Genomic DNA, 23,223 nt, shown 5'->3' with positions numbered 1-23,223 from the left:
TCCAGGATGTCTGGCTCTAGGTGAGTGATCACACCATAGTGATTATCTGGGTCATGAAGATCTTTTTTGCACAGTTCTGTGTATTCTTGCCACCTCTTCTTAATATGTTCTGCTTCTTAATATGTTCTTCTTTGTATGTTAAATCCATAGAATTTCTGTCCTTTATTGAGCTCATCTTTGCAAGATATGTACCCTTGGTATCTCTAATTTTCAGAAGAGATCTCTAGTCTTTCCCATTCTATTGATTTCCTATTTCTTTGCATTGATTGCTGAGGAAGTCTTTCTTATCTCTCTTTGCTATATTTTGGAACCTGCATTCATATGTAAATAATACTACATAAAGTCTAGTTGCAGTGTATTGACCAGAACTATGTCTAATACACGTCATTGCTTGGCGCTAATGGTGGCTGCAAATACAATTTTGTTTCTGAAACCTTGCTGTTTTCAATAAAACTGAGATTCTGTCAGTTAAAGAGAAGAGTAGATTGGCAATTGGAAAGGCAACTCATATCAAGTCTCTTTTCCAACCACAGTGGAATGAAATTAGGAATCTATAACAGTAACAAAATTGAAAACTTTATGAATGTGTAGAAATTAAACAACACATTCCTGTACAATCAATGGATCAAGCAAGTCAAAATGAAAGTAAGAAATATTGAGACGAATGAAAACGAAAACACAACATATCAAAACTTAGGAAATGCATAAAAAAGCAGTTCTAGAAGGAATGCTTATAGCAAAAAGCACATTCAGAAAAAAGAAAGATCTTTGGGATTTCCCTGGTGGTCCAGTGGTTAAGAATCTGCCCTTCAATGCGTGGGACATGGGTTCTATCGCTAGTTGGGAAACTAAGATCTCGCATGAATCTGAGACTGCGCTACAACAAGAGATCACGCCTGCTGCAACTAAGGTAGATAGAGCCAAAGACCGAGATTTCCAATAAACAACATAACTTTATTTTTTAAGGAACTAGAAAAAGACTAAACCTAAGGTTAACAGAAGACAGGAAATGATTAAGATCAGAGCTGAAACACACGCCATATGGACTTTACAAAAGCAATTTAAAAGACCAATGAAACTAAGAATTGGTTCTTGAAAAGATTTTTTAAAATGACAAATCTGCAGTTAGGTTAATTTTTAAAAAGAAAAGACTCAGATTATAAACAAAAAAAAAAAAACATTAAAATGATACCACATAAATACAAAAAGGATTATAAGAAACAAATATGAACATATATATCTCAACAAATCAGCTAACCTAGAAGAAATGGATAATTTCCTAGAAATATACATAGCCACTCTAACAAGTTTAAGGAGGCACTTGCAATTCAAATGCTATAGAATTTTTTGTTTTAATTTCCTCAAAATTTCTCCAGCTTCTTCAAGGCAATGCTACAAGTTCCAAGGTTTTTGTTTTGGCATCCCTCTCACTCTATGAACCAATTTCTGAATCAGTGAGATTTTTCCTGCCTAAAAAACAACCCCATAATTTAGCAGCTTATGACAGCAGCCATTATTTGGCTCTTGATTTTGTGAGTCTGCAGTTTCCTATGGACTGAGCAATTCTGTTCATATCATCCATGTATCTGCAGTCATCTGTCAATCATCTAAGAAACTCTCCTTTTCAGGGTTTGAAAAACTATCAACTAATCAACTGGACAAGTCTTCCAGTTTGGAGAAGACAGACTCACCTCAGTTCACATATCCATCAGCTATTGAGTTGGCTGTTGACTGTCACTTATGATAACTTCACCTGGACAAGGACTTTGTGTAATTTTTTACACTCCAGACATGTCCATAGGGTAATTGGGAAATACCAAAACCAGCAAGAATGGAAATTATAAGCTCTTTTTTATGAATAAACTTGGAACTGTCACAGCAGCAGTTCTGCTAAGTCCCATTAGTCAAAACAAGTCAAAAACATAGCCTAGAGTCAAGGATTTGGAAAATGGATTGCACATCTTAATCAAAGGAAATGAAAAGCAATGTGGCATTTATGGAAAGTTATATAGGCCAAAAAGAAAATTGTGAACTCAGCCTGAATTTTTTTCCAATTCAGAGCCTAAGGAAAGGGCTTTGCCTGCAGATAGTTTATTCTCAAAATGTTCATAAAAATAGTAATTTAAAAGATTGTATGAGCGAAAAACAGAAAGCTAATCCAAAGGTGCATTAGCAAACCAGTCATTGCTGTAACTGGAGCTATCATTTGGGTAAGTTGGTAATGGTGTACCATAATCTGCCATGAAAAGAAAAGTGAAGTCACTCAATCGTGCCCAACTCTTTGTGACCCCATGGACTAGCCTATCAGGGTCTTCTGTCCGTGGGATTTTCCAGGCAAGAGTACTGGAGTGGGTTGCCATTTGATGTTTTGTTGCCATCAAACCCAGGTCTCCCACATTGCAGGCAGATGCTGTATTGTCTGAGCCATCAGGGAAGACATCATCTGCCGTGGTCTATCTGAATTGTCCAGGAGCCACACAGATCAAGTCAAAAGAGATATGCATACATCACTTTTGTATCCTGTGTTTCTGGAAAGTGCTGTGAATCTCTCTAATTCCTCTGAGATGCACATTTCCTGCCAACTTACTATGGAACTTGTGAGAGATTTCCTTGAACATTTCCGCAGTAATGGTCTGACTCATGATTGGGGAACCAATGTGAGACTTCTGGCAATTGTACTTGCTAACTGGGGAAATCATCCGAGGTTGAGTCTCAGAATCCACTGAACTCATTGGCTAGGACTCCATGCTTTACATGGCTTCTGAAACCTCCACTCTGAGCAGGACTCTGATGGCATATAGAAAGTGAAAGTGATACTCCCTTAGTCGTGTCTGATTCTTTGTGACCCCATGAACTGTAAGCCAACAGGCTCCTCTGTTCATGGAATTCTCCAGGCACTGGAGTGGATATCCATTCCTTTCTCCAGGGGATCTTCCCTACCCAGGAATCAAACCCCAGTCTCCTGAATTGCAGGTAAATTGTTTACCATTTGAGCCACCAGGGAGGTCAACTCATATCCTGCATTCAACAGCTTTAGAAAAGTCTGAGTACTCTCCTTTTCCCCAGTGTACAGTTAGACTGGCAACTGGCCACTGATAACTTTGGGAAAAGATTAGGGTAATAATTGTCTGATTGATATATATATATATATTATATCTACTGTAAAATTATTCCTTATGGGGTCCTTATCAAAGTTAAATTGATGTACGCTGAGATTGAGAATTGGATAAAATCATGAGATTGAAGAAGAGATGAAATATTTTCCATTGTAATGGCTGACATCAGCCTTCTGCTAGTCAATGCTTTTCCTAGTTATATAGAAAAATATATATAACTTTTTTAAAATTTTCCTTGTTAAATAGCCTAGTTTGGCATCTTACTTCTGAGAATACAATGATGAATTAGCCATGATATAGACTCCTGAAAATTAAAGAAACTTGGTTGTGACACTGAGTTGGCTACAGATTAGTATAAATGTACCTTCATTTAAGTAATTTCATATGGCTTCTAATAGTCTGGAATTCCAACATTCTCATTGTTGCCAAGGAGCCTAGTTACTCTCAACCTTAATCTATAGCGTATCACCATTAATCTTTAAAATATAGTTCTTATTTATAGTTTTTTAAAAAAACATTTCTTATTGCCTCATTGAATGGGATTCATTCTGAGTTCTTCTGAGGAACTTATCTGGGGTGTGGATACTCTGGTCTGAAATAGGAAGCCTATTATAGCATCTCTGCTTGCATGACATCTTGTCAATTCTGTGTCAGAACAGTCCTGGCATCTCTTTTATGAGCTATTGACTTACCCAAGCTTCACTAAGTTATCCTAGTAGCATATTAGGCCTAGTTCCAACAGTCCTTGCAAGGACTTTAACTCATGAGAAAATGCTTCCATATAAAAAAAATTTTTTTTCCACTTTTAACCTTGTAGTAACATCTCCTTGATCTAATACCCCAAAGAACCATTCCTATTTGTTTTCTCAAATCATTAGCAAGTGCAGTGAGGTCCTATAATTCTTTCTGGGTATAAACTGTTTAGTTCTAGAGTAGAGACTACATTTCCTTTGCTCAAGTTGTGCTGTAACTTCTCTCTAGTCATTCACTGGGAGGTAATGGAAGGTGAGGACACCCTCTTTGAAAAGGAAAAGCATAATCTTACGAGACACCTTCTTGAGATGATAGTTCTGTACTGTCTCTGGTCAAAAGGAAACTTCTCTCCTCTAGGCAGGGGTGGGAATGTTCCCATTGACCTAGAGTATTCAGGAATGAGAGATTCTCAAACTTATCCACCCAAAATGACTTAGGATGTGACTCTTTCTCTGTAACGTCCCTAATTTTAGCATAGGAAGCCCATAGATGTAATTGATATGCCACTTTTGTAACTATGGTTAATAATACCGTGTTGCATATTTGGAAGTTGCTAACAGAGTAGACCAAAGTTCTCATCACAAGGAAAAAAAAAAGTAACTCTGTAGGGTTTCTCTGGTGGCTCAGTGGTAGAGAATCTGCTTGCCAATACAGGAGACAAGGGTTTGATCCCTGATCCAGGAAGATACCACATGCCATGGAGTAACTAAGCCTATGTGTCACAGATATTGAGTCTGGGCTGTAGAGCCCAGGAGCAGCAACTACTGAGCCCATGTGGTACAGCTACTGAAATCTGAGAGCCCTAAAGCCCATGTTCTGTAACAAGAGAAACCATTACAATGAAAAGCCCACCCACCACAACTAAAGAGGAGCCCCAGCTCACCACAGCTAGAGAAAAGCCTGCACAGCAACAGAGACTCAGCACAGTCAAAAATAAATAAAGTAATTAATTAAGTTATTGAAAAGGAACTATGTATGGAGAGGAACATTTACTAGACTTAAGATCATTTGACAGTAGGTGCAAGTTGTACACCTGAAGCTAAGCTAATGCTATATGTCTATTAAACCTCAACTAAAGCAAGTGGACATTAATTTACCTAGTGATTCAAATATTTGCTTTCCATTTATTCATTCCCAGGAAGATGTTGTAAAATATGTTTCAGAAAATGAGAAAGTAAAAAAAAAAAAAAAAATTCATGTGATCCTGGAAATGGGAAGACCAACATGGAAGAGAGAGGAAGAGAATTCTTTAAATTGATGATGAAGTGAAGACCCAGAACAAGGGCTCTGCAGCTGGCCAAGTGTGTGCATAGATGCTAAGTTGCTTTTCTAACTCTTTGTGACCCTGTGGACAACAGCCTGCCAGGCTCCTCTGTCCATGGGATTCTCTAGTCAAGAACACTGAAATTGGTTGACCTGCCCTCCTCCAGGGGATCTTCCCAACCTAGGGATTGAACTTGTGTCTCTTACATCTACCTGCATTGGCAGGTGGATTCTTTACCACTAGTGCCACCTGGGATGCCTGCAGCAGGCCAAGTGGCCAAGTGCAATTTGAAGAAAGATGGAGGATTCTGTTTGATCAGATTAGATCGATCAGACACAATAATAGTTTCAGACAATTGGAGATAGGGTTATATATAAAGTTAAAATATTAGCAACTATTGACTGCAAGGAAAAAAAATTACTAGAAATGAAACTCAGTTATAGTACGCAGGTGACTGAATTGTGAGCAATATTTACCTAGTTATACTCATGAAAACCCTGAGTATTTATAAAGGCAAAAATTATATCATGACTATATTAGCAGTGTAAGAGGACAAACATATATGTTTGAGGGGACCAGTAAGAAGAGTCAACTTCTCATATTTGTCCACAAAAAATCAATAGACAAGATTTTAAATTAAAAATAAAAATGTATGTATAGAATAATCATCTTATCTAAAAATTCAAAAATAAATACTAGAAGTGTCAACTAAGAATACTAAATATATTTACTTCCAAAAAGCAGGAATTTGATGAGGAGGTTTCAGGTAGGGATTTGACCTTTACATTTGTTATAAGACATACAGAAATATTATAATGCTATGCACATTATTATTGCGATAAATTAAAATTTTAAAATTAAAAAAAAAACAGGAAAAGGTAAGGGAAGAATACATCTTTGCTTCAGTGAAGAATGCAGTATAACTATAGTTCACAAATCTTCTATTATCTTCTATAATCAACCAGATTAGCAAAATAATATCTATGTCTTGGTCATGGAAACCATTAAAGTGGTAGTATTAAAGAATAAACTATAGTCACATCTATGAAACATAACATAAGTTTTATTCTCAACTGTGACACTTAATATCTATGTGGCCTTGGTTGAGTTACCTAGACTACTGAACCTCAGTTTCCTTATCTGTGAAAAGAGTCACAGGACTACTGTAAGGGTTTAATCAAATAATCCATTTAAAATACCCTCCATCCCTCCCTACATTTAATAGCTACATGAGAAAATATAACCAGTTACTATCACCAAGAAATCTATTTTTTAATTGTCAAAAATATAATATATAAGTGAAGTTACTATGTTCATTGTATTAATGGAATTATAGTTACTCTAAAAAAACTCACACATACAAATGACTACACTGAAGTTGTTCTTGTGATTTCCCAAACTGACATCAATCACTGCATTAGTCATTTTGATGCTTTTAGCTAAGCAAGACATTGATTCATACATAAGACTTAGTAATAATGAATGAAATTATTAGGTGGTATTCCCTTAAATGTAATGAAAACTAGTGAATTCATTCAACTCATAGAAGAGACAGAATATCTAAAGATTTCACTAAACAAATTGATGTTTCGTTTGTACCTCATTGTCACTCTCTATGGGTATCATATGTCAGTGTTTAGCCGGTGTCAAATAGAAATACAGTTGTGTGCTTTGGACTTCTTCAATGCAGGCAAGATAAGCAGGAAAAATGTCAGTGCTCCAATGTAAGTGAGAAGCTGGAAATATAAAAACACTATCAGGAAAATTGGTTTGCCTAACCATACTTTCTGACAGAGAGTGATGTCTCCCCTCTATTTATCTATTTGATATCATAAACTGCTTATCTCAGCTCCAGGGCTGATACCACTTTCCATGAAGCAGATGGTGAATCACAGCTAAATCAAAAACTGCAACTGCTTTAAATGTAAGGAAATGCAGTTTGTTTGTCTCACAATGAGGACATTCCAGCAAGCATGATTTTTCCGTTCCTGTAACATCTGAGTGAAACTATTTTAAAATGCATCTAGTCAAGGGCAGATTTTTCATTATTTCTTCATCAAAGTGATTTCTATTATACTCAGTTTGAAAAGAAAAATGAACCTTAGCTATACAAAACAAATAACTGGGAATTTATATTTTACATCTATCAAATATGCCAATTTTATAGGCCTAATGGATGAGTTTTAATAGTGTTTTCATTTTAATTTTTAAAACCTTTTTATTTTGTGTTGGGGTACAGCCAATTAATAGTGTCTTTACTGATAACTGTTTAAAGGAATACACATGGTTTTGAGAAAAACTATTTCTCTTTTTTATTGATCACCTAAATAATTTTTCTAATACTAAAAATATCATCTTGAGAGACATTACAGAATTAAGAAGAGTACTCAAAGCATGATTTTAGCTTAGAAAATTTATTATTATCTTACAAATTTATTTATTTTTAATTGGAGGATAACTTCAATCTTGTAATGGTTTCTGCCATACATCAACATGTATCAGGCATAGGTATACATATGTCCCCTCCCTCTTGAACCTCCTTCTCACCTCCCACGCCATCCCATCCCTCTAGGTTGTCACAGGGCATCAGATTTGAGCTCCATGCATCATGCAGCAAATTCCTACTGGCTATCTATTTTACATATGATAATGCATACATTTCCACACTTCTCTTCTCAGTTCATCCTATCCTCTCCTTCCCCCGCTGTGTGCACAAATATCTTCTTTATGTCTGCATCTCTTTTGCTGCCCTGCAAATAGGTTCATCAGTGTCATCTTTTTGGATTCCATATATATGCATTAATTAATACATGATATTCATTTTTCTCTTTCTGACTCATTCCACTGTGTATAATAAGCTCTAAGTTCATCCACCTTATTAGAACTGACTCAAATATGTTCCTTTTTAGAGCTTAGAAATATTTCATTGTATAAATGTACCACACTTCTTCATTCATTGTTGAAGGACATCTAGGTTGCTTCCAATAGTCCTAGCTATTGTAAATAGTGCTGAAATGAACATTGGGATATATGTGTCTTTTTAAATTATGGTTTCTTCAGGGTATGTGACCAGTAGTGGAATTGTTGGGTCATATGATAGTCAAGTAGGCCTTAGAAAGCATCACTACAAACAAAGCTAGTGGAGGTGATGAAATTCCAGTTGGGCTATTTCAAATCCTGAAAGATGATGCTGTGAAAGTGCTGCATGCAATATGCCAGCAAATTTGGAAAACTCAGCAGTGGCCACAGGACTGGAAAAGGTCAGTTTTCATTCCAATCCCAAAGAAAGGCAATGCCAAAGAATGCTCAAACTACCGCACAATTGCACTCATCTCACACACTAGTAAAATAATGCTCAAAATTCTCCAAGCCAGGCTTCAGCAGTACGTGAACTGTGAACTTCCAGATGTTCAAGCTGGTTTTAGAAAAGGCAGATGAACCAGAGATCAAATTGCCAACATCCACTGGATCATGGAAGAAGCAAGAGAGTTCCAGGAAAAACATCTATTTCTGCTTTATTGACTATGCCAAAGACTTTGACTGTGTGGATCACAATAAACTGTGGAAAATTCTGAAAGAGATGGGAATACCAGACCACCTGACCTGCCTCTTGAGAAACCTGTATGCAGGTCAGGAAGCAATAGTTAGAACTGGACATGGAACAGCAGACTGGTTCCAAATAGGAAAAGGAGTAGGTCAAGGCTGTATACTGTCACCCTGCTTATTTAACTTATATGCAGAGTACATCATGAGAAACGCTGGGCTGGAAGAAGCACAAGCTGGAATCAAGATTGCTGGGAGAAATATCAATAACCTCAGATATGTAGATGACACCACCCTTATGGCAGAAAGTAAAGAGGAACTAAAAAGCATCTTGAAGAAATTGAAAGTGGAGAGTTAAAAAGTTGGCTTAAAGCTCAATATTCAGAGAACTAAGATCATGGCATCTGGTCCCATCACTTCGTTTCAAATAGATGTGGAAACAGTGGAAACAGTGTTAGATTTTATTTTGGGGGCTCCAAAATCACTGCAGATGGTGACTGCAGTCATGAAATTAAAAGACGCTTACTCCTTGGAAGAAAAGTTATGAGCAACCTAGATAGCATATTGAAAAGCAGAGATATTACTTTGCCAACAAAGGTCCATCTAGTCAAGGTTATGGTTTTTCCAGTAGTCATGTATGGATGTTGAGAGTTGGACTGTGAAGAAAGCTGAGTGCCGAAGAATTGATGCTTTTGAACTGAGGTGTTGGAGAAGACTCTTGAGAGTCCCTTGGACTGCAAAGAGATCCAACCAGTCCATTCTGAAGGAGATCAGCCCTGAGTGTTCTTTGGAAGGAATGATGCCGAAGCTGAAACTCCAGTACTTTGGCCACCTCATGCGAAGAGTTGACTCATTGGGAAAGACTCTGATGCTGGGAGGGACTGGGGCCAGGAGGAGAAGGGGATGAAGGAGGATGAGATGGCTGGATGGCATCACTGACTCGATGGACGAGAGTCTGAATGAACTCCGGGAATTGGTGATGGACAGGGAGGCCTGGTGTGCTGCAATTCATGGGGTCGCAAAGAGTCGGACACGACTGAGTGACTGAACTGATTGCATATTACAGTAAATTTTCAACGATAGCTGATTATTAATAAATAGAAAATATGAACAATTGCTACTTCAGAATCCAAATACTAGTAAAAATCCTATATTATTATATATTCTTTTATTAATATTGCATTATATGCCCAGTAATGGATACATTGTAAGTTGTTAAAAATCTACTTCTGTAATGTAGAATAAGAAAAAATTTTTCCCCCGTGCCTTGATTGTAACCAGAAAATAGATTTCAAATGAACAGACAGTATATCTGGTCATTGGGAACCTACTGTGGTGTGTGAATGTGTATAGAGTAGGTACACTTTTTAAAAATGTCTTTAAATTGCTTTTTAGATAAATGAAACCTTAGTGAATGTGAGAGATTTCATTTGGAATTCTTATAATCCTGGCACCAATAAAAATAATACTTCAGTCAGTCAGTTAGTTCAGTCGCTCAGTCATGTCCAACTCGAGGACACGAGGACACTCGAGGACATGGTAACCTACTCCAATATTCTTTCTTAGAGAATCCCATGGACAGAGGAGCCTGGCTGGCTACAGTCCATATGGTTGCAAAGAGCTGGACATGACTAAAGCAACTTAGCCTACAGATACTGACTTATAAGTTCAAGAACTCAGAAAATTCCATCCCCAGACCTTCTTTAGGAAAAATAATACATATATATATATTTATATTTTATATTGTATGTATAATATATATTTTTATATGTACATATATATAGACTATATTGTAGCAAAGCAAAAAAATAGAAACAATTGAATCAGAAAAATGAGATAAAAGAAATGAAGAAAAAATAAATATAATGATTTGAATTTTCTCAGCTTTGAATTAAAGATCAATGATTATTTCACAGAAAACACAATCAATGTTCCTGCACAGCATACTACAAGACAAAACAAAGTAAAACTAACAAGTAAAAATAGCTTACAAAAAAGAACCATCCAAAGTCCATTTGTTATATGATTTATCACCAGTACAAAAGAGATGGAGCTTCTAGCTTTCGCTGGGGAGTTAAAAGGAGCACTCCTTCCCACTCTACAAGGAAGAAAATCTGAGTTAATCTCAAGTGTATAACTTGTCTCAAACGCTTCAAATTTCTGAGGTCGGAGAACAACCAACTTGCATCAACTCTTAGGGGAGACAATGGATGCAGAGAAGGAAGCACAAGGACATGGCCAGCAATCACCTTGGGTTGATGGAACTGGACATTGGTGAAGAGTTCAGCTAGAATAGCTGACCAACTAGTAAAAACTGTGTAACAACATGAAACCTCTGGGAGATAAGAAACTGGGGAGTCACAGGCTCTTACTCTATTAAAGGCATCAGGTGTTCCCAGAAAAGATTGGAAACAGACCCAAGAAGTGAGGCATCCCTGACAGAACAGAACAGCTAGGTGAGAGGACAAACAGTACGACAAAGCCTTATCTTCTCTGTTAGGAATGTCATAGCAACACAAAGCATACGGAATGGCTTAAACAAAAGTTTTGGGGTTTTTTTCTTCCTCACAGTTCCGGAGGCTAGAGGCCTCCGGAGATCCAAGTATCAGTAAGTTCCTGCCTTCTGTTGACTATGCGAGAGAATACCTTTAATGCCTCTCTCTCAGCTTCTAGTGATTGACTGGTGAATTTGGCTTCCTTGGAATGTAAATTTACCACCGTGTTCTCTGCCTTCATGTTCACATGGAGTTCTCTCTTTGTGAATCGGTTTTGTGTCTAAAGTTTTTCCTTTTAAAATGATGTGAGGACTTCTCTGATAGTCCAGTGGTTAAGACTCTGCCTGCCAATGCAGGGGACATAGATTTCATCCCTGGTCTAGGAACATCTCACAGGCTGCGAAGAAATTCAGCCTGTTTGCTGGAACTGCTGAGCCCAACCTCTAAAGCCAGTGCTCTGCAACCAGAGAAGCCACCTGAATGAGAATCCTGCACACCACAATTAGAAACTAGTTCCCACTCACTGCAACTCCAGAAAGGTCTTTGTGCAGCAACAAAGACCCAGGACATCAAAAATAAATTAAAAAAAAAACAAATAAATAAAAATTTTTTGAAAAAGACATGAGTCATATTGAATTAAGGCACATTCTGATAACCACGTTAACTTTTTTTCTTTTTAACCTTAATAAAGATTCTATCTCCAAATAAGGTCACATTCTGAGCTGCTGGGAGTTAGGACCCCAGCATGTTTTCTGAGGGACAAATTCAACCTACAACATTCTCTATCTAGGGAGCACAAGTCTTAATCAGTGGGAAAGGTGAGAACTGCAGTCGTTAGGTCATTAGTGAAAATTCATTATGAATGGCAAAGGTAGCAGGAAACAAATCCTACTGTGGATGAGAGACAGTATTACATGCTGAATGCACAACCGTGGCTAAGAGAGGGACGCAAGAACTGGGGAGGCCACAACTCATAGACCCAGTGACACAATTGCAGGCACAGGTCTGAGGCTTTGTCAGAAAAACAATGAACACACCACTCATCACAAGCTAACAAGGTACAGATAACAAGTAGAAACATGATTGCTGATGAAGGGGCAAGAAAGGAACAAGAACATGTAGAGATACTGTGTTAAAGGCACTGCAAACTGAAAATCAAAATCTCAGAATCCAGCATTTCTTTGGTAAACCATCCTCCACCCTGCCTGCAAGTTATCTCTACAGAATTTTGAAATCTGATGTACAATGATAGTAACCATAGCAACAAAATATCAATCCTAACCCAAATCCTAAGTCTAGTAAATGAAATCCTGCTATAAAGGTCTAGTGGAAGGAAAAGTGTACCCATTAACATTATCCCAAACATGAACATTATTTCAGTCTAAGCTGCTCCCCCAGAAAACGTTTGCCTTTCATCGAAAAATTCTGAGGCATAAAAACAAAACGAAACAAAACAGATTCTGAAGAGACAAAATGATCATAAGAATGAGACTCAGATGTGACACAGACATAAAAGAATCAATAGGAAATTTCAAATAATCATTGTTAATAGGTTTAAGGCACTAATGGAAAAGATTGACAATATGCTGTTTGGTATGCAAATTGCCACAAAAAATTAAATAGCATTTTCTATATATAAGAGATGAACAATTGGGATTTAAGTCTTTTTTTTAAAGAAAATAATACCCTTTACAATAGTATCAAAGAAAAAGAAAGAAAGAAAGGCAGGCAGTGAGGAAGGACGTTTTCCTGACCGAATTCTATTATTCTAAAAATCCACATATCGATACCCTAACTTCCAGTTCCTAGGAATGTGACTGTACTTGGAGATAAAGGCCTTTTAAAGAGGTTCCGTGGTTAAAATGTAGTCCTAGGTTGTGCCCTAATCCAAGCTGACTGGTGTCCTTACAAAAAGAGGAAATGAGGATACAGAAGAAGGACGCATGCTCGTAGAGAAAAGACCATATGAAACACAGCAAGGAGGCAGCCATCTGCGAGCCAAGAACAAAACAGGAGAAACTACACCTGCTGATCCTTTGATTTTAGACTTCTAGCTTCCAGAACTATGAATGAATAAGTTTCTGTTATATTAAGCCATCTAGTTTGTGGTATTTGGTTGTGGTATCTAGAAAAACTAACACAGAGGGAAGGAAGAAAAACAGAAAAGTAAAAACAAAAGAAATGTTGAGATATAACTCCAAAAAACTATCTATAGAATATGTGTGCAAAGAATTATGCCACATTTTAAGGAAGAAATTAGAGAATACCTAAATTTATGGAGAGAGATATTGTGTTCATGAAATGAAAGGCTCAAAATGATCAAGAGGCCAATTCTACCCAGTTTGATTTATAGATTCAACACAATCCCAATAAAAATTCCAAGGGACAGAGAAAAAGTCCCTCACTGAATGAGTTTAAAAGTTCAGTGGAAATGAAAATATGTTTAATTCTGTCAGGATTGCTTGTTTAAATAGTCAGTCATTTTGCCATTTACTATTTATATTGATACAAATAGTATATATGAAATCAAAGAAAAAAATAGCCGATGCTTATAAGAGAAAATTAAAATTCATTCAAATTCATTCCATCAAAAACAAATTTTTGAAGATATGTTAAATGGTAAATTTCATGGCAATGGAAATTAAGCTTAATTTAAAATACCCCCTAAAACTGCCTAGACAAATAATAGAAGTTGATTAAGACATAGATCATTAAATGAGCATACTACCTTTGGAAATATGAGAAGTCAAGTAATTCCTCAGATAGGTTACTTGTATCTCTCTAATAAGGAATACTTTGGTTCTCTCCTTTGTAACCCTTGTGTAACTCATAAGAAGGGAGATTATACTTGGTAGAGAAAAAAGTGAGAATTCCAGGACAAAGCCATAGTTCTCGAAGGTGAAATACATTAAAAAAAAACAAAAAAATATTTGGGGAATGGGAAATAATTTAATGAGCTAGGAACTGGAGTTTGGAAAATGAAGTAGAAAGAGCTGACCTTCAAAAAATGAAGAGTGCCACAAAGATGGGGGATAAATGAATTATGTCTATTCAGAATGCAACTGACTCCTAAGGGCATATTGAATTAGAGTGAAAATAGAGAATGAATTCCAGTCAAGGTTAATAAACTGTCAAGTTTTCCAAAATGACATGATCATAAAGAAAAGTAAAATCCATAGATTAAAAAAATGGAAATGTGGATTTGATATTCAAGATACAGATCTTAGGCTAGGAAAGTAGGTATCAGTTATAACTGAAGCAATAATAATAGTTGTCATTAACAAGTACATTTTATAGATGTAAAAGGAATGGCACATAAAGTAGAACTTGGGGGCATACCAGCATATGAAGTACTGTCAGGACAAGGGAAGACAGAGTAAGAAAGGGAACTAAGAGAAAGCAATCAGCCCAGAAACCAAATGCAAGAACAGCACAAGCCAAATGAGAGAACATCAAAGAAGGTCAAATTCAACTAAAAGATCAAACAAAGGAAAGATAGACCAGGTCATTGAATTTGACAATTCAAAGCTCGTGTAATTTTAAAGAGAACATTTATAAGGACTTAATTTCCTCAATTTAAACTAGTTGAACTGGGACTAGTTGAACTTCAGTGTTCTTTCCAGCAATAACAATTCTGTTATCTTGGATCTCGATTCTGAATCTGAAATGCCTTAGTTATATTGTTTTCCTTCAGTTGCAAAAGTGATATATTTGAACATTCATTCATTCTAACTACAGTAATTGACTGTATGTGCATGTCTATATCTGTGTACCTTCAGAAAGTTTAGTTTACATAAAATTATTTGGGGGAGTCTCGAGGGTAAAGAAAATCACACTGTCACTATTTTTATTAAAAAGATCTCAACCAATAATATACTTGGCATTCACTATTTGTAATTTTTTGGAACACAGAGATTGGTAAGGAATAAGAAATATGGTTAGTTTTACTTCAGATAATCTTTAGTAACTTTTATAAAATTTTTCCTTCCTAATAATATCTAATTGTAGAGAAACAAGTTCATCTAAAAAAAAAAAGCATTTACTTTATTTCCCAAATTACATCTGTGTAGTTATCATGATTTTGAAGACAGTGAAACTATAATTTAAGCAGTAATTTACTGTGTCAGGAATCAGTTATACCATTCTGTATGAATAATCTGATGTTTCCTACTCAATTCATTTAAACAATAAACAGTTATTTTCCATTACAAACAGCTAATTATAATTACTTATTAGTATCCTTTGCTATTCTCATAAACATAATATTTGTGGTACTTGGCATAGCTATTAAGCATATTTAGCAAAAGCAGGATGGATTTTAAATGTTTCACATAAAAAAACTCTGTGAATTGGACAATCTCTGTTCTTGGAATGATTCATTGTAGAGTTTGTATGTGCTAAGTCGCTTTAGTCCTGTCTGACTCTTTGTGACCCTTTGAACTAGAGCCCGCCAGGCTCCTCTGTCCATGGGATTCAAGCAAGAATACTAGAGTTTGTACCCATGCCCTGCTCCAGGGGATCTTCCCAATCCAGGGATTGAACCCACGTTTCTTTTGTCTCTTGCATTGGCAGGTGGGTTCTTTACCACCAGTGCCAGCTGGGAAGCCCATTATAGAATTTACTCTGGGATAATTACCTTTGACATTTTCTGATATATTTCTCATTTATATGTGTAGATTTTTAGTAGGTTATCCTACCATAAATAAATGAATGTTTTAACAAATTATAAAACCTACTGTATGTATGAGAACTGTTTTTTCTCCTGTTATCATTTCAATTGAAGGATTAATAAATCTACACTATTTTATTTACCTACTTTGAAGTATAACAGATTTTCATAATAGTATTTCTAGTAAGTGTAGTTCCTTGATAAGGCTTAATATAGAAAAATTCCCTTGCAACATTTTCACTAAAATAATTATGGACATTATTGCTTCTTGGAAAACAAGTTTAAAGTGGAAATTTACTTTAGAGATACAGAAGCAAACATGTAAAATTCCTTCAAAGTAAGAACAAAGAATAAAGATTTCAAAATAAGCTCTGAACTCTCATGTAAACCAACAGTATCAGTTCATAGTTCTAATTTCTAAGAAATAATATATTCTTAGATGTGACATGATATTTTTTATATACAAGTTTTGCTCTATAAAAATCTGTTAAAATTGTACAAATAAACCACAAAGGTAAAGGTTTGCTACTAAAATATGATCAAATTTTAGCACTTAGGCTATTTTTTCTTTAGTTTAAATTTTAAAACAGCTGAGTTCTTTTATACATCTGAAGATAAAGTTTTTTAAAACATCAAAAGATTTTAGAACACATTTGAGACTCTCAGGTTTGCTGGAAAGAATGTAAGATTGGTTTGAAGAACTGCTTCTACAACTAAATGGTTGTGTGATATCTAGGAATGTGTTCACACTTTCTGAGAGTTTCTGTGTTATTAAATAAAGTGATGATAATGATACTTATCTGATAAATCACATAAACAGATTAAAATGACATAACATTTAAACATGCTTTGTAAAGTATGAAATGCCATATAAAGTACTAAAAATTTTGTACTCAAGTCCAGTATGGAATCTTTTAAATGGAAAAAAAATGTACTTGGAATTTGGGATATTCAGGAATGTATAGCTATAGATTGGTGAGTTAACAGAAACCTATGGAAGAGTCAGGCTAACAACTGAGCATACAAAAAAAATTTCAGAATGAAAGAATTGCACTTGATTATGGATACAATACTTTGGCCACCTCATGCGAAGAGTTGACTCATTGGAAATGACCCTGATGCTGAGAGGGATTGGGGGCAGGAGAAGAGGGGACGACAGAGGATGAGATGGTTGGATGCCATCACCGACTCAATGCCCATGTTCAGTCAATTCAGTTCAGTCGCTCAGTCATGTCCTACTCTTTGCGACCCCATGAATTGCAGCACACCAGGCCTCCCTGTTCATCACCATCTCCCGGAGTTCACTCAGACTCACGTCCATCGAGTACGTGATGCCATCCAGCCATCTCATCCTCCGTCGTCCCCTTCTCCTCCTGCCCCCAATCCCTCCCAGCATCAGAGTCTTTTCCAATGAGTCAACTCTTCGCATGAGGTGGCCAAAGTACTGGAGTTTCAGCTTTAGCATCATTCCTTCCAAAGAAATCCCAGGGTTGATCTCCTTTAGAATGAACTGATTGGATCTCCTTGCAGTCCAAGGAACTCTCAAGAGTCTTCTCCAGCACCACAGTTCAAAAGCATCAATTCTTCGGTGCTGAGCCTTCTTCACAGTCCAACTCTCACATCCATACATGACCACAGGAAAAACCATAGCCCTGACTAGACGGACCTTAGTCGGCAAAGTAATGTCTCTGCTTTTGAATATGCTGTCGAGTTTGGTCATAACTTTTCTTCCAAGGAGTAAGCGTCTTTTAATTTCATGGCTGCAGTCACCATCTGCAGTGATTCTGGAGCCCAAAAAAATAAAGTCTGACACTGTTTCCACTGTTTCCCCATCTATTTCCCACATGAGTTTGGGTGAAGTCTGGGAGTTGGTAATGGACAGGGAGGCCTGGCATGCTGCTATTCATGGGGTCGCAAAGAGTCAGACACGACTGAGCGGCTGAACTGAACTGAACTGAACTGATGGATACATAAATCTCTAGGGGCTCAGACAGTAAAGAATCCACCTACACTTCAGGAGACCTGGGTCTGATCCTTGTGTCAAGAAGATCCTCTGGAGAAGGACATGGCAAGCCACTTCAGTATTGATGCCTGGAGAATCCCATGGGCACATGAGCCTGCCAATTGACAGTCTATGAGGTTGCAAAGAGTCAGACAAAACTGAAGCAGATTAGCATGCATCCAATTTTTATATGATAAATCATAGTTTTTTAGGTGTCACAATAATAGATGAATAAAAATATTATAAGAAGCCATCTACCATATTCACTCAATAATCAGGACGAAACAACATTGGAAATGTATGCCCATGAAATAGCATAATCAAGAACATTTGAAACAAAGCCTAATGGCTATGCTTAGATTCAAAGTCATGTGACATACAGGGCTAGACGAAGCACAAGCTAGAATCAAGATTGCCAGGAGAAAGATCAATAATCTCAGATATACAAATGACACTACCCTTACAGCAGAAAGCAAAGAGGAATTAAAGAGCCTCTTGATGAAGGTGACAGAGGAGTGAAAAAGCTGGCTTAAAACTCAGCATTGAAAACATGAAGATCATGGCATCCAGTCCCATCACTTCATGGCAAATAGATGGGGGAAACAACAGAAGCAGTGTCAGACTTTATTTTTGGGGGCTCCAAAATCACTGCAGATGGTGATTGCGGCCATGAAATTAAAATACACTTGCTCCTTGGAAGAAAAGCTATGAGCAACCTAGACACCATATTAAAAAGCAGAGGCATTACATGCCGACAACGGTCCATCTAGTCACATCTATGGTTTTTTCAATAGTCCTATGGATGTGAGAGTTGGACTATAAAGAAAGCTGAGTACCGAAGAATTGATGCTTTTGAACTGTGGTGTTGACTCTTGAGAGTCCCTTGGACTGCAAGGAGATCCAACCAGTCAATGCTAAAGGAAATCAGTCCTGGATATTCATTGGAAGGACTGATGCTGAAGCTGAAACACCAATACTTTGGCCATCTGATGGGAAGAACTGACTCACTGGTAAAGACCCTGAACTGGAAAAGATTGAAGGCAGGAGAAGGGGACAACAGAGGAAGATGAGATGGTTGTATGGCATCACCGACTCAATGGAAGTGAGTTTGAGCAAATTACGGAAGACAGTGAAGTACAGGGAAACCTGGCATGCTGCAGCCCATGGGATCACCAACAGTCAGACATGACTGAGAGACAACAACAAAAGCATATTCAAAATAGGATCAGATTTGATTCTGCATTGTCTGTTAAGGAAGAGGAAGAATTTGATTAGTAGGCTTTTTTTTTTTTTAAGCCTCACTGTCTCTTTAAAATATTTTAATTGGGAACATGAGAAAAACTGACACCTTTTGTAAAAAAGGTGAAATGCAAGTTTGAAATTTATTTGAAAAATCATAAGGTCTAGTGTGGTCACACTGAGACTACTCTGCTGACAGGTGGAGTTGAGAAGGCAGGTGTTCTCCAGCTGAAGATCCCCACCTAATCTAGTCTGTTAATTTTACCCATGTAAACTGCCAGTGTAAACATTTAAGTTTTAAGTTTGTAAACCATGATCAAAATTCATTTATGTTTACTTTGAATCTGACTTTATCCTTGAAAATTTACTCCTATTTTAACTTGAAAGAGAATTTATAGTTTGAAAGTCTCTGAAAAAATATATATTCAGGCCTAATATATGCTGCCATAGATGAATTTTACCTGAATTCTACCCTTCTCACTAACGCTATAATAAATGTGCCTTCCTTTGTTTCATGAGATGTCCTTGAATTCTTCTGAAATGCAGTCTTTATTGCCACCTTGTATTAATACACCTATATTTAATTTGCTTCAAGAAGTATTTATTATTAACCTATTGAACAAGTGTATGATGAATTGTCGGAAGAATGTAACTGGGCAGTAATCAAGCCAGATAATTTTGCTGTTAGAGTATACCAACACATGGAGAAAAAAGTACTTGAAGACAACAGCAAAAGAAACTGACAGATTGTAATCATATATTAAAATCTCCTGTAGTGAAACTATATTTAATCTATTTGCCGCATCTTATCTATAGGTTGGTGAAAAAGTCCCATTTGAAATTTTCATAAAGTATTTTGCTACAATATAGGCAAAAAATTACATAATCATCACCATAATAATAAATTCCCAATTGTTGAAGGGTTTCTTACATTGCCTTAAATTTTTACTACAAACTTTAATTTCCTGTGATTCAACAGACTCACATATTAAAAGGGCTTTCAATCAAAGTCGACACATCTCTCAAAGGACATTTGAAAATGTACAGAATATTTAGAAATTCTGCTGGGTGAGCAAGGGGCACAGATACATAATACATGCAATGAGTAGGACAGTGCCAAAAAAGAAGCACAAACATACTCAAATGCCAGAATGCCTTCCTATATAAAACACTGAACTGAAATGCATGGGCTTGCCTTCTGATACCAGCTTTGTAACTTGGCAAGTCACTTTCTCTCTGAGTTTTAGCTTTCTTCTATATTCCAAGGAGGCTGGAGTTAACAGAATAATTTCTAAGCCATCTTCCTACTCTTATAGTACTTGATTGGCTTATCCAGGAAACACTGACCTCCCTTTCTAAAGGCCTAAAATAGAGTTATAGCAACACTGCTTAGCATTCAATTATAAATCCCAAACTAGATATTTTGACATCTTGAGGTCATAAACTTGGGTATATAGATATAGAAAGCCATATATATATAAATACCTTAGGGGCAAAATTATTGGCAACTACTCAGTCCATAAATAGTTAAGTGGTCTTCTATTTATGCATTCTCATATTTAATATCATATGAGTATTATCTGTTCTTTTAATGGAGAAAACCACATAATTTTATATAATATCACATTTTCATTATTTCTTCATAGTTTTTCTAAGTGTTAAAATAATTATTAGTTGGAAAATGATTTATGTTTATAAATCTGTGATTTCTATAAAATGATAATGTATTGAGATTGGAAATTCACTGTTCCAAGATTAGCAAGAAAAGACAATTTTTCTTCAGATGGTGAAGAATTCACCTTCAATGCAGAGCACACCAATTTGATCCTTGGGTCCAGAACAACCCCTGGATAATGGAATGGCTACCCACTCCAGTATTCTTGCCTAGAAAATTCCATGGACAGAGGTGCCTGGCAGGCTATAGTACATGGGGATGCAAAGTGTTGGACACAACTGAGTGACTAACACTTTCACTGTTTCACTATGGGAGTAAAGTTTTTAAAATTCTTTTGGTCCATGAGTCATATAAATACCAGAGAAGGCAATGGCAACCCACTCTGGTATTCTTGCCTGGGAAATCCCATGGACAGAGGGGCCTGGTAGGCTATAGTCCGTGTGGTTGTGAAGAGTCAGACACGACTGAGCAACTTGACTTTCACTTTTCATTTTCATGCACTGGAGAAGGAAATGGCAACCTACTCCAGTATTCTTGCCTGGAGAATCCCAGGGATGGCAGCCTGGTGGCCTACTGTCTATGGGGTCTCACAGAGTCAGACACGACTGATGTGACTTAGCAGCAGCAGCAGCATATAAATACAAAACCCATTTAGTTAATTTTTTTAACTGATGTTATCATTATGATATTCTCATTTTGTAAAGTCACCACAATATCCTAAGAGATTAGATCCATTGATATATGCCTCTACTAAACTACCATCTGATTAAATTCAACTCGAAATTTTCTCTCCTCAAAACTCTTACTTAGATGTGGTCTACTTATATAAACAATGTTAATTTAGATATTGGTGGAAGTGGGAATAAATGTAGCTTACATATGTTATTTAATATATATATTTATATATATATATGTTATTTAAAATATTTATATAATATATTTTAAAATATATATATATTTTATTTATTTTTTTTTTCTATTTTATTTTATTTTATTTATTTTTTTTTTAAATTTATTTATTTATTTTTAATTTTTACTTTACAATTCTGTATTGGTTTTGGCATAGATTGACATGAATCCACCACAGGTGTACATGCGTTCCCAAACATGAACCCCCCTCCCACCCCCCTCCCCACAACATCTCTCTGGGTCATCCCCGCGCGTCAGCCCCAAGCGTGTCATATCCTGCATCAGACATAGACTGGTATTTCGATTCTTACATGTTATTATACATGTTTCAATGCCATTCTCCCAAATCATCACACCCTCTCCCTCTCCCTCTGAGTCCAAAAGTCCGCTATACACATCTGTGTCTCTTTTGCTGTCCTGCATACAGGGTCATCATTGCCATCTTCCTAAATTCCATATATATGTGTTAGTATACTGTATTGGTGTTTTTCTTTCTGGCTCACTTCACTCTGTATAATTGGCTCCAGTTTCATCCATCTCATCAGAACTGATTCAAATGTATTCTTTTTAATGGCTGAGTAATACTCCATTGTGTATATGTACCACAGCTTTCTTATCCATTCATCTACTGATGGACATCTAGGTTGTTTCCATGTCCTAGCTATTATAAACAGTGCTGCGATGAACATTGGGGTACATGTGTTTCTTTCAATTCTGGTTTCCTCTGTGTGTATGCCCAACAGTGGGATTGCTGGGTCATAAGGCATTTCTATTTGCAATTTTTTAAGGAATCTCCACACTGTTCTCCATAGTGGCTGTACTAGTTTGCACTCCCACCAACAGTGTAGGAGGGTTCCCTTCTCTCCACACCCTCTCCAGCATTTATTGCTTGCAGATTTTTGGATCGCAGACATTCTGACTGGTGTGAAGTGGTACCTCATTGTGGTTTTGATTTGCATTTCTCTTATAATGAGTGATGTTGAGCATCTTTTCATGTGTTTGTTAGCCATCCGTATGTCTTCTTTGGAGAAATGTCTATTTAGTTCTTTGGCCCATTTTTTTATTGGGTCGTTTATTTTTCTGGAATTGAGCTGCAGGAGTTGCTTGTATATTTTTGAGATTAGTTGTTTGTCAGTTGCTTCATTTGCTATTATTTTCTCCCATTCGGAAGGCTGTCTTTTCACTTTGCTTATGTTTTCCTTTGTTGTGCAGAAGCTTTTAATTTTAATTAGATCCCATTTGTTTATTTTTGCTTTTATTTCCAGAATTCTGGGAGGTGGATCATAGAGGATCCTGCTGTGGTTTATGTCAGAGAGTGTTTTGCCTATGTTCTCCTCTAAGAGTTTTATAGTTTCTGGTCTTACATTTAGATCTTTAATCCATTTTGAGTTTATCTTTGTGTGCGGTGTTAGAAAGTGATCTAGTTTCATTCTTTTACAAGTGGTTGACCAGTTTTCCCAGCACCACTTGTTAAAGAGATTGTCTTTACTCCATTGTATATTCTTGCCTCCTTTGTCAAAGATAAGGTGTCCATATGTATGTGGATTTATCTCTGGGC

The sequence above is a fragment of the Oryx dammah genome, unplaced genomic scaffold (assembly GCF_014754425.2).
Source record: "Oryx dammah isolate SB20612 unplaced genomic scaffold, SCBI_Odam_1.1 HiC_scaffold_2, whole genome shotgun sequence".
In the NCBI taxonomy this organism is placed as follows: domain Eukaryota; kingdom Metazoa; phylum Chordata; class Mammalia; order Artiodactyla; family Bovidae; genus Oryx; species Oryx dammah.
This window is presented reverse-complemented; position numbering follows the sequence as displayed.